Consider the following 12,150-nt stretch of genomic DNA (forward strand, 5'->3'; position numbering starts at 1 on the left):
ATGTCAATTAAACTTATACCAAAAATAATAATTTAGTTTTAATGTATTATAATCAGAAAAAGGAACTCTTAGTTCTTTCATTTTGCTACTACTCAAACAAATTATGTTAATTAAAAAAGGATTTATGATTAATTAATATTACATAAATTTTCTAAAATATTGCCTTCAATGACATTTTAGAATTATATTAATGTCAATTTAACTTATACAAAAAAATAATCCTAATTTTAATTCATTTTAATTCGAAAAAGAAATTCTGATTTCTTTTCTTTTGCTACTACCCAAACAAATTGTGTTAATTAAAAGAGTATTTATAATTAATTAATATTATCTATGCTTTTCAAAATATTACCTTCCATGATATTTTAGAAAGGTATTAATGTCAATTTAAACTTATATTAAAAAAATAATCCTTGCTTTAATACATTATAATTAAAAAAAGAAACTCTTATTTCATTCTTTTAGCTACTAACTAAACAAATTGTGTTGATTAAAAAAATATTTATAATTAATTAATATTATCTAAACTTTTCAAAATATTACCTTCGACGATTGTTTAGAAATGTATTAATATCAATTAAACTTATACTAAAAAAAATAATCCTAGTTTTAATGGATTATAATAAAAAAAGAAACTATTATTTTTTTCCTTTTGCTACTACCCAAACAAATCGTATTGATTAAAAAGATATATATAATTAATTAATATTATCTAAATTTCCAAAATATTGTCTTGAATGACATTTTAGTAAGGTATTAATATCAATTAAACTGATAAAAAAAATCCTATTTTTAAAATCAGAAAAGGAAACTCTTATTTCTTTCCTTTTTTCCTACCCAAACAAATCATGTTAATTAAAAAAGTATTACTTTCAATGACATTTTAGAAAAGTATTACTTTCAATGACATTTTTGGAAAGTATTAAATATTCTAGACTCATACTCTTTGCAAACGATTCACGTAAAGATTCATTCATGGAACCAAAAATAATATCATCAACATAAATTTAAATAATAAGAAAATTAATTTTAAAATTTTTAATATATAATGTGGTATCGACCTTGCCTTTAGAGAAATTATTTTGGATAAGAAATGAGCTCAGTCTCTTATACCAAGCCATTGGGGCTTATTTCAATCCATAGAGAGCTTTAGTCAATTTAAATACATGATTCAAAAAATTATCATTTTTAAATCTGGGAGGTTATTCAACATAAACTTCTTTGGAAATAAAGTTATTAAGAAAAGTACTTTTAACATCCATTTGAAATAACTTAAAATTATTACTACTAGCATAGGCAAGGAGCATCCTTATGGCTTCTAATCATGCCACAAGAGCGAATGTTTCTTCATAATCGATACATTCTTCTTGGTTGAAACCCTTAGCGTTGTTTCTAACTATGATACCAAATTCATCTTTCTTGTTTCTAAAGATCCATTTAGTACCAATAACTAAATGGTCATTTGGCCTCGAAACAAGCTTCTATATCCCATTTCTCTCAAATTGGTTCAACTCTTCTTGTATTACTATAACTCATGAATCATCTTTCAAGGCCTTGTCAATGCATTTAGGTTCAATTTGGGAGAGAAAAGCAACGTTGGTACAAAAATTCTTAAAAGAAGAATGAGTTTGAACCCATTTTAATATATCTCCTACGATTAGCTCTTTAGGATGAGCATTTACATACTTCCATTCCTTGGGTAAGGATATTTCGAAAAAAGATGCATCTAAGTTGTTAGATGGAGAAAGGGTTTCATTTAAATTAAAAGCATCAAAATTAAGATCATCGTCAAAATCATTTTAACTTTGGAAACTTTATTAAAAACAACATGAATAGATTTTTCTATAATCAAAATTCTTTTGTTAAAGATACGAAAGACCTTAGAAATAGAAGAATAACCAAGAAAAATCCCTTCATCAGATTTTACATCAAACTTTCCTAAGGCATCTTTTTCATTCAAGATAAAACATTTACACCCGAAAACTTTAAAATATGAAACATTGGGTTTTTTGTTGTTCCACAACTCATCAGGAGTTTTGGAGAGTAATGGTCTTATTAGAACTCTATTCATGATATAGCATGTCGTATTTACGGCTTCGGCCCAAAAATATTTGGGTAGGGTATATTCGTTTAACATGGTTCTAGCCATTTCTTATAAGTTTTTATTTTTTCTTTCTACTACTCCATTTTGTTGAGGATTTTTTGAAGTAGCAAAATTATGGTTGTATCCATTAGATTCATAAAATTCTTAGAAATCATGGTTTTGAAATTCACCACCGTGATCACTTCGAATTGATGAAATCATAAAACCATTTTCATTTTGAACAAGTTTACAAAACTTAGAAACATGCTTAAAGCAATCACTTTTGTGCGCCAAAAAGTAAGTCCAATTATATCTATTATAATCATCCACGATGACAAAGGCGTATTTGCTACCTCCTAAGCTTGATGTAGCAATTGGTCTGAACAAGTCCATATGGATCAATTACAATGGTCAATAGGTGCTTATTTAGTTCTTTAGTTTGAAACTACCTTTTATTTGTTTTCCTAGTTGACATGCATCATACACATTGTCTTTAATGAACTTAATGTGAGGAATTCCTCTTACAAGTTCTTTAGATGAGATTTGAGAGATTAGTTTCATGCTAGCATGACCTAATCTCCTATGCCAAAGCCAAGCATCGTCATTCAAAATCAAAAAACACATTTCATTATAAAGATCATCAATATCGATAGTGTATACATTATTTTGTTTTAGGGCAATCATAGATGTGTTTTTGTGTGGTTTTTTAATAATATAAGCATTGGATTCAAATCTAATGATGTATCCTTTATCACACAATTGACTAATGCTCAAAAGGTTATGTTTTAAGCCATCAACCAACAACACATCTTCAATAAAGAAGTTGAATTTGTTACCTATGATTCTTTTGCCAATGATTTTACCATAATTGTTATCTCCGAAGGTGACATATCCTTCGTCTAGGCTAGTGAGCTTAGAGAATTAAGATGGATCTCCGGTCATATGCTTTGAGCAACCACTATCAAGGTACCTTCTCTTGCTCCTAGCTTGTGATGGTAAATATTTCTACAAAAAAAGGTGATTTTTAGGTACCCATTTGACCTTGAGTGCCTCAAAAATCGATCTACATAATTTATCATGTTGTATTGAGTCATTTGAGGTTCCTTTAGGAACCCAAATCAATTTATGTAGACTATATCTCTTAAATGGACATTAGTACGCAACATATCCAAATTTACAACAAAAGTTGCATTTGTTTTGGGGTGAAAGGTAGGACCTTTAACAAAGATGGTTGGATTTTTATGAGTGTTACTTACAAAGCTGATTCCATCTCTTCTTTTATGAACGTGACCCTTATTGATAAGGATCATGTTCAAGGACTTGCTACCGACCTCAAATTTTTCTAAGGTTTCTTTGAGTAGCAAGTTATCCTTTCTAAATATTTCTAATTGATTGCATTTTGTGCAAGGAGCTGAACTATCATCATGCTTAATTTTTAGTCTATCAAAATCACTAACAAGAGAAGTATGTTCCCTTTTTAACAATTTATATTTTTTACTAACTAATTTACATTCATCGAATAAAACATGAAAAGCTCTTAGTAATTCATCAAAAGATAAACTTGCATCTAATGAACTGCTTACCTCATCTCCAATAGCCATTAGCGCATAGTGAGCAACTTGCTCAGTGTTGGTTTGTTCCTCTTCTTCGGATGCACTTAAGTCGTCCCATGTTGCTTTAAGAGCCTTCTTCTTCTTTGATTGTTTCTTCTTTGCTTGGGGACATTCACTTTTGAAATGTCCCGGCTTCTTGCATTCGTAGCATATAACATGTTCTTTTTTGGGTTCAAATTTATTTTTAGTGTCATTTCTAAATTTATTCTTTTTTATGAATTTTTTAAACTTTCTTATCAAGAGTGTCAAGTCATCATCATAGTCCTCATCACTTGAATTTTCTTTCAAGTGGTCTTCTTGAGTTCTTAGTGTCATATCCTTTTTGTTTTTTGGAAGGTTATTCTCAAACTCTTCATGAGCATTGAAAGTCATCTCATAGGTCATTAATGATCCAATTAGTTCTTTGAGTGGAAAGTTATTTAAATCCTTAGCCTCTTGAATATCTGTTACTTTAGGATCCCAACTCTTTGGAAGGGATCTTAAGATTTTATTAACAAGTTCAAAATCCAAAAAACTTTTACCAAGTCATTTTAAACCATTGACGACATCTATAAATCGGGTATTTATGTCTCCAATGGTCTCACTCGGTTTCATTCGAAACAACTTATAAGTATGGACTAAAAGATTAATTTTTGACCCCTCTACTCTACTAATGCCTTCGTGAGTCACTTCGAGTGTGTGCCATATATCAAAAGCTATTTCACAAATAGACACTCAATTGAACTCGTTTTTATGTAAAACACAAAACAAGACATTCATAGCCTTGGCGTTTAAAGCGAAAGTCTTCTTCTCCAACTCATTCTAATCGCTGAAGAGAAGACTTATGAAAACTATTTTCAACAATGTTCCATAGCTTAAAATCCATAGAAATCAGAAAAATTCTCATTCTAGTTTTCCAATATGTGTAATTCGTTCCATTGAACATGGGCGGACGTATAATTGAGTGACCCTCTTGGTTGCTAGTAAATGCCATCTCTCTTGGGTTTCAAACCAAATGAGAGTGACCTTGCTCTGATATCAATTGTTAGGATCAAGAGCGACACTAAGAGAGGGGGTGAATTAGTGCAGCGAAAAAATTACCCATTTCAAAAGTCTTCGTTTCGATTAAACCCGATTCTGACGAAAATCATTTCGTAAAGATTTTAACTTGAAAGCGTATGAGAGCATAGAGAAAGCAGTAAGAAGGTAAAGTAGCTTGCAAGAAAGGTAAATTGCTCAAGATGAAATGCAAACCGGAATTTATAGTGGTTTGGTCATTGTGACCTACATCCACATTCGGATTCCTCCTCTGTTGAGGTCACCGGCGTCCACTAATGGCCTTCCTTCAATAGGCAAAGACCAACCACCTTTTATAGTGCTTTATCCTTTTCACGGGTTTAGGAGATAACCCTTACAAGTCTCACACCTTTCTTAAATGATCTCAATACTTAGAAAGGGAGGAGGAGGACTCTAGCACTTTTACAATACTTTAACACTTCAAGGATTTAAGATTATACTAATACTTTTGTACCATTTTATGCAAAAAAGGGTGAGGTATTTATAGGCTCCAATGACTTCAAAATTAGAGCTAAAAAGTATCACATCCCCTGATTTGGAGGTATTGGTGATACCACCGTCATTACTGGGCGGTACTACCGCTTGTAGTTTGACACTAAAAGGAAACCAATTCCTATTTGTTAAAGAGTAAGAGTAAGAGTAAGAGGAAACCAATCTCTAAAATCTCATCCAAAGAACTTGTAGGAGGAATTTCTAATATTAAGTTTGTTAAAGATAATGTATGTGATGCATGTCAACTAGGAAAACAAATAAAAGGTAGTTTCAAACCAAAAAATCAAATAAGCACCTCTAGGCCATTGCAATTGATCCATATGGATTTGTTTGGACCAATTAATACATCAAGCCTAGGAGGTAGCAAATATGCCTTTGTCATTGTGGATGATTATAGTAAATACGCTTGGACATACTTTTTAGCACACAAAAGTGATTGCTTTAGGTATTTTTCTAAGTTTTGAAAACTTGTTCAAAATTAAAAAGGCTTTATGATTTTATCAATTCAGAGTGATTACGGTGGAGAATTTTAAAATCATGATTTCTAATTTTTTTGTAAATCAAATGGATACAACCATAATTTCTCTACTTCGAGAAATCCTTAACAAAATGGAGTAGTAGAAAGAAAAAATAGAAATTTACAAGAAATTACAAGAATCATGTTAAACGAATATAGCCTACCCAAATATTTTTGGGCCGAAGCCATTAATATGACATGCTTTGTCATGAATAGGGTTCTAGAAAGACCATTACTTTCCAAAACTCTTTATGAATTATGGAATAATAAAAAATCTAAAATTTTATATTTTAAAGCTTTCGGTTGTAAATCTTTTGTCTTGAATGAAAAAGATGCCTTAGGAAAGTTTAATGCAAAATCCAATGAAGGGATTTTTCTTCGCTACTCTTTCATTTCTAAAGCTTTTCATATCTTTAATAAAAAAACTTTGGTTATAGAAGAGTCTCTACATGTTGTCTTTGATGAAGTTTTCGAATTTAAGAAAAATGAGTTTGATGCTGATCGTAATTTTGATGCTTTGAATTTAAATGAACCCTCTCCTCCAACTAGCAACTTGGATGCCTATTCTTTCGAAATATCCTTACCCAAGGAATGGAAGTATGTAGATGCTCATCCTAAGGAGCTAGTCATAGGAGATATATCAAAAGGGGTTCAAACTCGTTCTTCTCTTAAAATTTTTGTGTCGTCGTCGCTTTTCTTTCTCAAGTTAAACCTAAATGTATTGACGAGACCTTGAAGGATGATTTATGGGTTATCGCAATGCAAGAAGAGTTGAATCAATTTGAGAGAAATGAGGTGTGGAAGCTTATTCTGAGGCCAAATGACCATTTAGTTATTAGTAATAAATGAGTCTTTAGAAACAAACAAGATGAATTTAGTATCATGGTTAGAAATAAGGCTCGATTAGTGACCAAAGGTTTCAACTAAGAAGAAGGTATCGATTATGATGAAACCTTTGCTCCTATGGTACGATTAGAAGCCATAAGGATGCTCCTTGCCTATGCTAGTAGTAATAATTTTAAGTTATTTCAAATAGATGTCAAAAGTGCTTTTCTTAATGACTTTATTAGGATGAGCATCTACATAATTTCATTCCTTGGCTAAGGATGTTTCGGAAGAATATGCATCCAAGTTGCTAGTTGGAGGAGAGGGTTCATTTAAATTCAAAGCATCAAAATTAATATCATCATCAAACTTATTTTTCTTAATTCGGAAACCTCATTAAAGCTAACATGTATAGACTCTTCTATAACCAAAGTTTTTTTGTTAAAGATATGAAAAGTTTTAGAAATAGAAGAGTAGCCAACAAAAATTCCTTCATCGGATTTTGTATCAAACTTTCCTGAGACATCTTTTTCATTCAAGATAAAACATTTATAACCAAAAATTTTAAAATATGAAATGTTAGGTTTTTTGTTATTCCATAATTCATAATGAGTTTTGGAAAGTAATAGTATTTCAAGAACCCTATTCATGACAAAGCATGTCGTATTAACGGCTTCGGCCCAAAAAATATTTGGGTAGGCTATGTTCGTTTAAAATGGTTCTTGTCATTTCTTGTAAATTTTTATTTTTTTTTCTACTATATTTTGTTGAGGATTTCTCGGAGTAGAGAAATTATGGTTGTATCCATTTGATTCACAAAAATTTTGAAATTCATAATTTTAAAATTTATAATTTTAAAATTCTCCACCATGATCACTCTGAATTGATGAAATCATAAAGCCTTTTTCATTTTGAACAAGTTTTCAAAACTTAGAAAAATACCTAAAGCAATCACTTTTGTGTGCCAAAAAGTATGTCCAAGTGTATCTATTCTAATCGTCCACAATGACAAATGCATATTTGCTACCTCCTAGGCTTGATGTATCAATTGGTCCAAATAAATCCATATAGATCAATTGCAATGGTCTAGAGATGCTTATTTGATTCTTTGGTTTGAAACTACCTTTTATTCGTTTTCCTAGTTGACATACATCACATACATTATCTTTAACAAACTTAATGTTAGGAATTCCTTTTACAAGTTCTTTGGATGAGATTTTAGAGATTAGTTTCATACTAGCATGACCTAATCTTCTATGCTAAAGCCAAGCATCATAATTCAAAACTTAAAAATATATTTCATTACAAAGATCATCAATGTCTATAGTGTATACATTATTTTGTTTTAGGGTAATCATAGATGTGTTTTTGTGTGGTTTTTCAATAATGCAAGCATTGGATTCAAATCTAATGATGTATCCTTTATCACAAAATTGACTAATGCTCAAAAGATTATGCTTTGAGCCATCAACCAATAATACATCTTCAATCAAAAAGTTAGATTTGTTACCTATGGCTCCTTTGCTAATGATTTTACCCTTGTTGTTGTCTCCGAATATGACATACCGTTCGTCTATGCTAATGAGCTTAAAGAATTGAGATGAATCTCCGGTCATATGCCTTGAGCATCTACTATCAAGGTACCATCTCTTGCTCTAGCTTGTGATAGTAAACATTTCTAAAAAAAGGGTGATTTTTAGGTACCCATTTGACTTTGGGTGCCTAAAAAATCGATTGACTTAAGTTATTATTTTACATGGAGTTCTTTATGGTTCCTTTAGGAACCCAAATCAATTTATGTAAACTACATCTTTTAAATGAACATTGATAAGCAACATGTCTAAATTTGCAACAAAAGTTACATTTATTTCAGGGTGAAACATGCAAAGTTGGATCTTTAACAAAGATGGTTGGATTCTTATAAGCGTTACTCACAAAGCCGATTATATCTCTTCTATGAACATGATTCTTACTTGCAAGAATCATGTTTAAGGATTTGCTACATATTTCAAATTTTTCTAAGGTTTCATGTAGTTACAAATTCTCTTTTTTAAGTGTTTCTAATTCATGACATTTTGTGCAAGGAGCTAATCTATCATCATGCTCAATATTTAGTCTATCAAAATCACTAACAAGAGAAGCATGCTCCTTTTTAAATAATTTATATTTTTGACTAACTAATTTACATTCATCAAAAAAATCATGAAACACACTTAATAGTTTATCAAAAAACAAATTTGCATATAATGAACTACTTACCTCATCTCCGATAGCCATTAGTGCGTAGTGAGCAACTTGCTCTGTGTTGGTTTGCTCCTCTTCTTCGGATGCACTTGAATCGTCCCAAGTTGCTTTAAGAGTCTTCTTCTTCTTTGATTGCTTCTTTTTTGCTTGGGGACATTCACTTTTGAAATGTCCTGGCTTTTTGCATTCGTAGCATATAACTTATTCTTTCTTGGGTTCAATTTTATTTTTAGTATCATTTTTAAATTTATTCCTTTTTTATAATTTTTTTGAACTTTCTTGTCAAGAGTGCCAAGTCATCATCATAGTCCTCATCACTTGAAATTTCTTTCAAGTGGTCTTCATGAGTTCTTAGTGTCATATCCTTCACGTTCTTTGGAAGGTTGTTCTCAAACTCTTCATGAGCATTGTAAGTCATCTCAGAGGTCATTAGTGACTCGATAAATTCTTCGATAGGAAAGTTATTTAAATCCTTGGCCTCTTGAATGATCGTTACTTTAGGGTCCCAACTCTTTGTAAGGGATCTCAAGATTTTATTAATAAGTTCGAAGTTCAAAAAATATTTTCTAAGAGCTTTTAAACTATTGACGATATTCATAAAATGGGTGTACATGTTGACAATAGTTTCGCTTGGCTTCATCCGAAACAATTCATAAGTATGAACTAAAAGATTTATCTTCGACTCCTTTACTCTACTAGTGCCTTCATGAGTGATTTCGAGTGTGTGTCAAATATCAAAAGTTGTTTCACAAATAGACACTTGATTGAACTCATTTTTATCTAAAGCATAAAACAAGGCATCCATAGCCTTGGCATTTAAAGTGAAAGTCTTTTTCTCCAACTCATTCTAATCGTTTATTGGAAGAGAAGATTTTTGAAAGTCATTTTCCATAAGGTTCCATAACTCAAAATTGATTGAAATTAGAAAGATCCTCATTCTAGTCTTTCAATATGTGTAATTCGTCCCATTGAACATGGGTGGACGTGTAATTGAATGACCCTATTGATTGTCGACAAAAGTCAACTATTTTAGGTTTTAAACCAAATCGAGAGTAACCAAGCTCTGATACCAATTGTTAGGATCGAGTCAACACTAAGAGGGGGAGGGGGTGAATTAGTGCAGCATATTAAAATGTCGATTTAAAAATCTTTGTACGCTAAGAACGATCTCGGAAGATAACTTGAAAGCGTGTTTATTTATAAGGGTAGTGAAAGCCAAGTAAGAATGAAATGAAGCTATTGCAAAGTAAGTAAATAGCAATAATAGAAATGCAAACAAGAATTTATAATGATTCGGTCGGTGTGACCTACATTCACTTTCGATTCCTCCTCCGTCGAGGTCACTAGCGTCCACTAATGGTCTTCCTTCAATAGGCGAAGACCAACCACCTCTTTATAGCGCTTTCTCCTATTCACGGGTTTAGGAGATAACCCTTACAAGTCTCACACCTCTCTTGAATGATCACAATACTAGATAGGGAGGAGGACTCTTTGCACTTTTACAAGAATTAAATATTTTATTCATACTTTTGTTGCACGTTTATTACCCTTTCATGCAAAAAAGAGTAGAATATTTATAGGCCTCAATGGCCTCAGAATTGGAGCAAAAAAGTGTCACATCCCCATATTTTGGGATACTAGCGGTACCATCGCCATTACTGGACAGTCCTACCGCCTGTAGACTAACACTGGGTGGTACCATCGCTTGACAGGGGTGATACCACCGCTGGCAGCATTAACTGTCGATGGTACCACTGCCCAGTTTGGGTGGTACCACCGCCTAGACCACCTGGGAGACTAGGTCACCAGGCGGTGCCACCGCTGGCCCTAACTTCATGTGCTAAATGGGCTTGTTCAACCGGTCCAATTTAGCTTTATTAAGGGCCCAATTGGCCCTTAACTGAGTTAGTGGGATTACCTCCCAATCCTAACTCAACTTAAGGTCTAACTATAATAATTAAGACATTTAAACAAGCAAACTCTGTCCGGTATGTCGGTTGTTCTCTTGGCGATCTTCCGATGAACTTCTTGGCGAACTTCCGACGAACTCCCGACGAACTCTCAGCAAACTCCCGATGAACTCTCGGTGAGCTCCCAACGAACTCTCGACAAACTTCTGATAAACTTCCAACACATCATCCGAATCTTTGACGTATCGTCTGATCTTTGACTCGGCCCAATATCTGCTTTATGCCTTACTACTATCGTAGTTACTCCTGTACACTTTTCTTAATATATAGATTAGATCAAACACTTTACCAATTGATTTCATCATCAAAATCCAAGATTCAACAAACTGGGCCCTTAATAGGGCTGAACTGAGCCGGTTGAATAGCCCATTTAGCACCTGAAGTTACGGACGACGGTGGTACCACCTGGTGACTCAATCTCCCAAGTGGTCTGGGCGATGATACTAACGACAATAAATGCTGCCAGGCGATGGTACCACTAGAGCTCGGTCTCCGAGCTCTGTCAAGCGGTCATACCACCCAAACTAGGTGATGGTACCACCCAATGTTAGTCTACAAGCGGAAGTATCGCCCAATAATGACGGTGGTACTGTCAGTACCATAGAAATCTAGGATGAGATACTTTTTGGCTCAAATTTTGAAGTCATTGGGGCCTATAAATACCTAACCCTTTTCTGTATGAAAGGGCACAAAAGTATGAACAATATCTTGAAATTTTGGGGTGTTAAAAGTGTTGCAAAAGTGAAAAAAAGTCTTTCTCCTCCCTTTCTAGTGTTGTGATCATTCAAGAGAGGTGTGAGGCTTGTAAGGGTATATCCTAAACCCGTGAAAAGGAGAAAGCACTACAAAGAGGTGGTTAGTCTTTGCCTATTGTCCCGATCACAGTTACGCTAACCCATAAATGATGAAAGTGGGAGGACTTCTGAAGCAACAACCTATCACCGTTCTTATTGACACCGGGAGCACTAATAATTTTATGAACAGTAAGGTTGCTGTCCTGATGGCCTTACCTATCGAGAATTATAGCAGGTTTGACGTTAAGGTCACCGACGGATGAGTTTTGAAGTGTGATCGTAGGTGCCCGCAGGTGAAACTATTGCTGCAGGATCAATAGTCCTAATTTGAAGAGGATGAGTCTGTTAGGACTCTAGCTAGGAGAGTCCTAATTGAATTTTATTAAAAGGGGCATTCATGTAAAACTTACCTAGCCGACCCCTATTAAAGAGGTGAAGAGGTCGGCTAGGGTTAGGGTTAGTTGGGAGGTTACTTCTTAGAGTATGAGTCTTATTAGGAGTTGGTTAGAAGTAGAAATCTTGAGTAGGAGTCCAATTAGAAGTTAGGGTTTAGAAG

Source organism: Musa acuminata, unplaced genomic scaffold, assembly GCF_036884655.1.
Source record: "Musa acuminata AAA Group cultivar baxijiao unplaced genomic scaffold, Cavendish_Baxijiao_AAA HiC_scaffold_1137, whole genome shotgun sequence".
NCBI classification, from domain to species: Eukaryota; Viridiplantae; Streptophyta; class Magnoliopsida; order Zingiberales; family Musaceae; genus Musa; species Musa acuminata.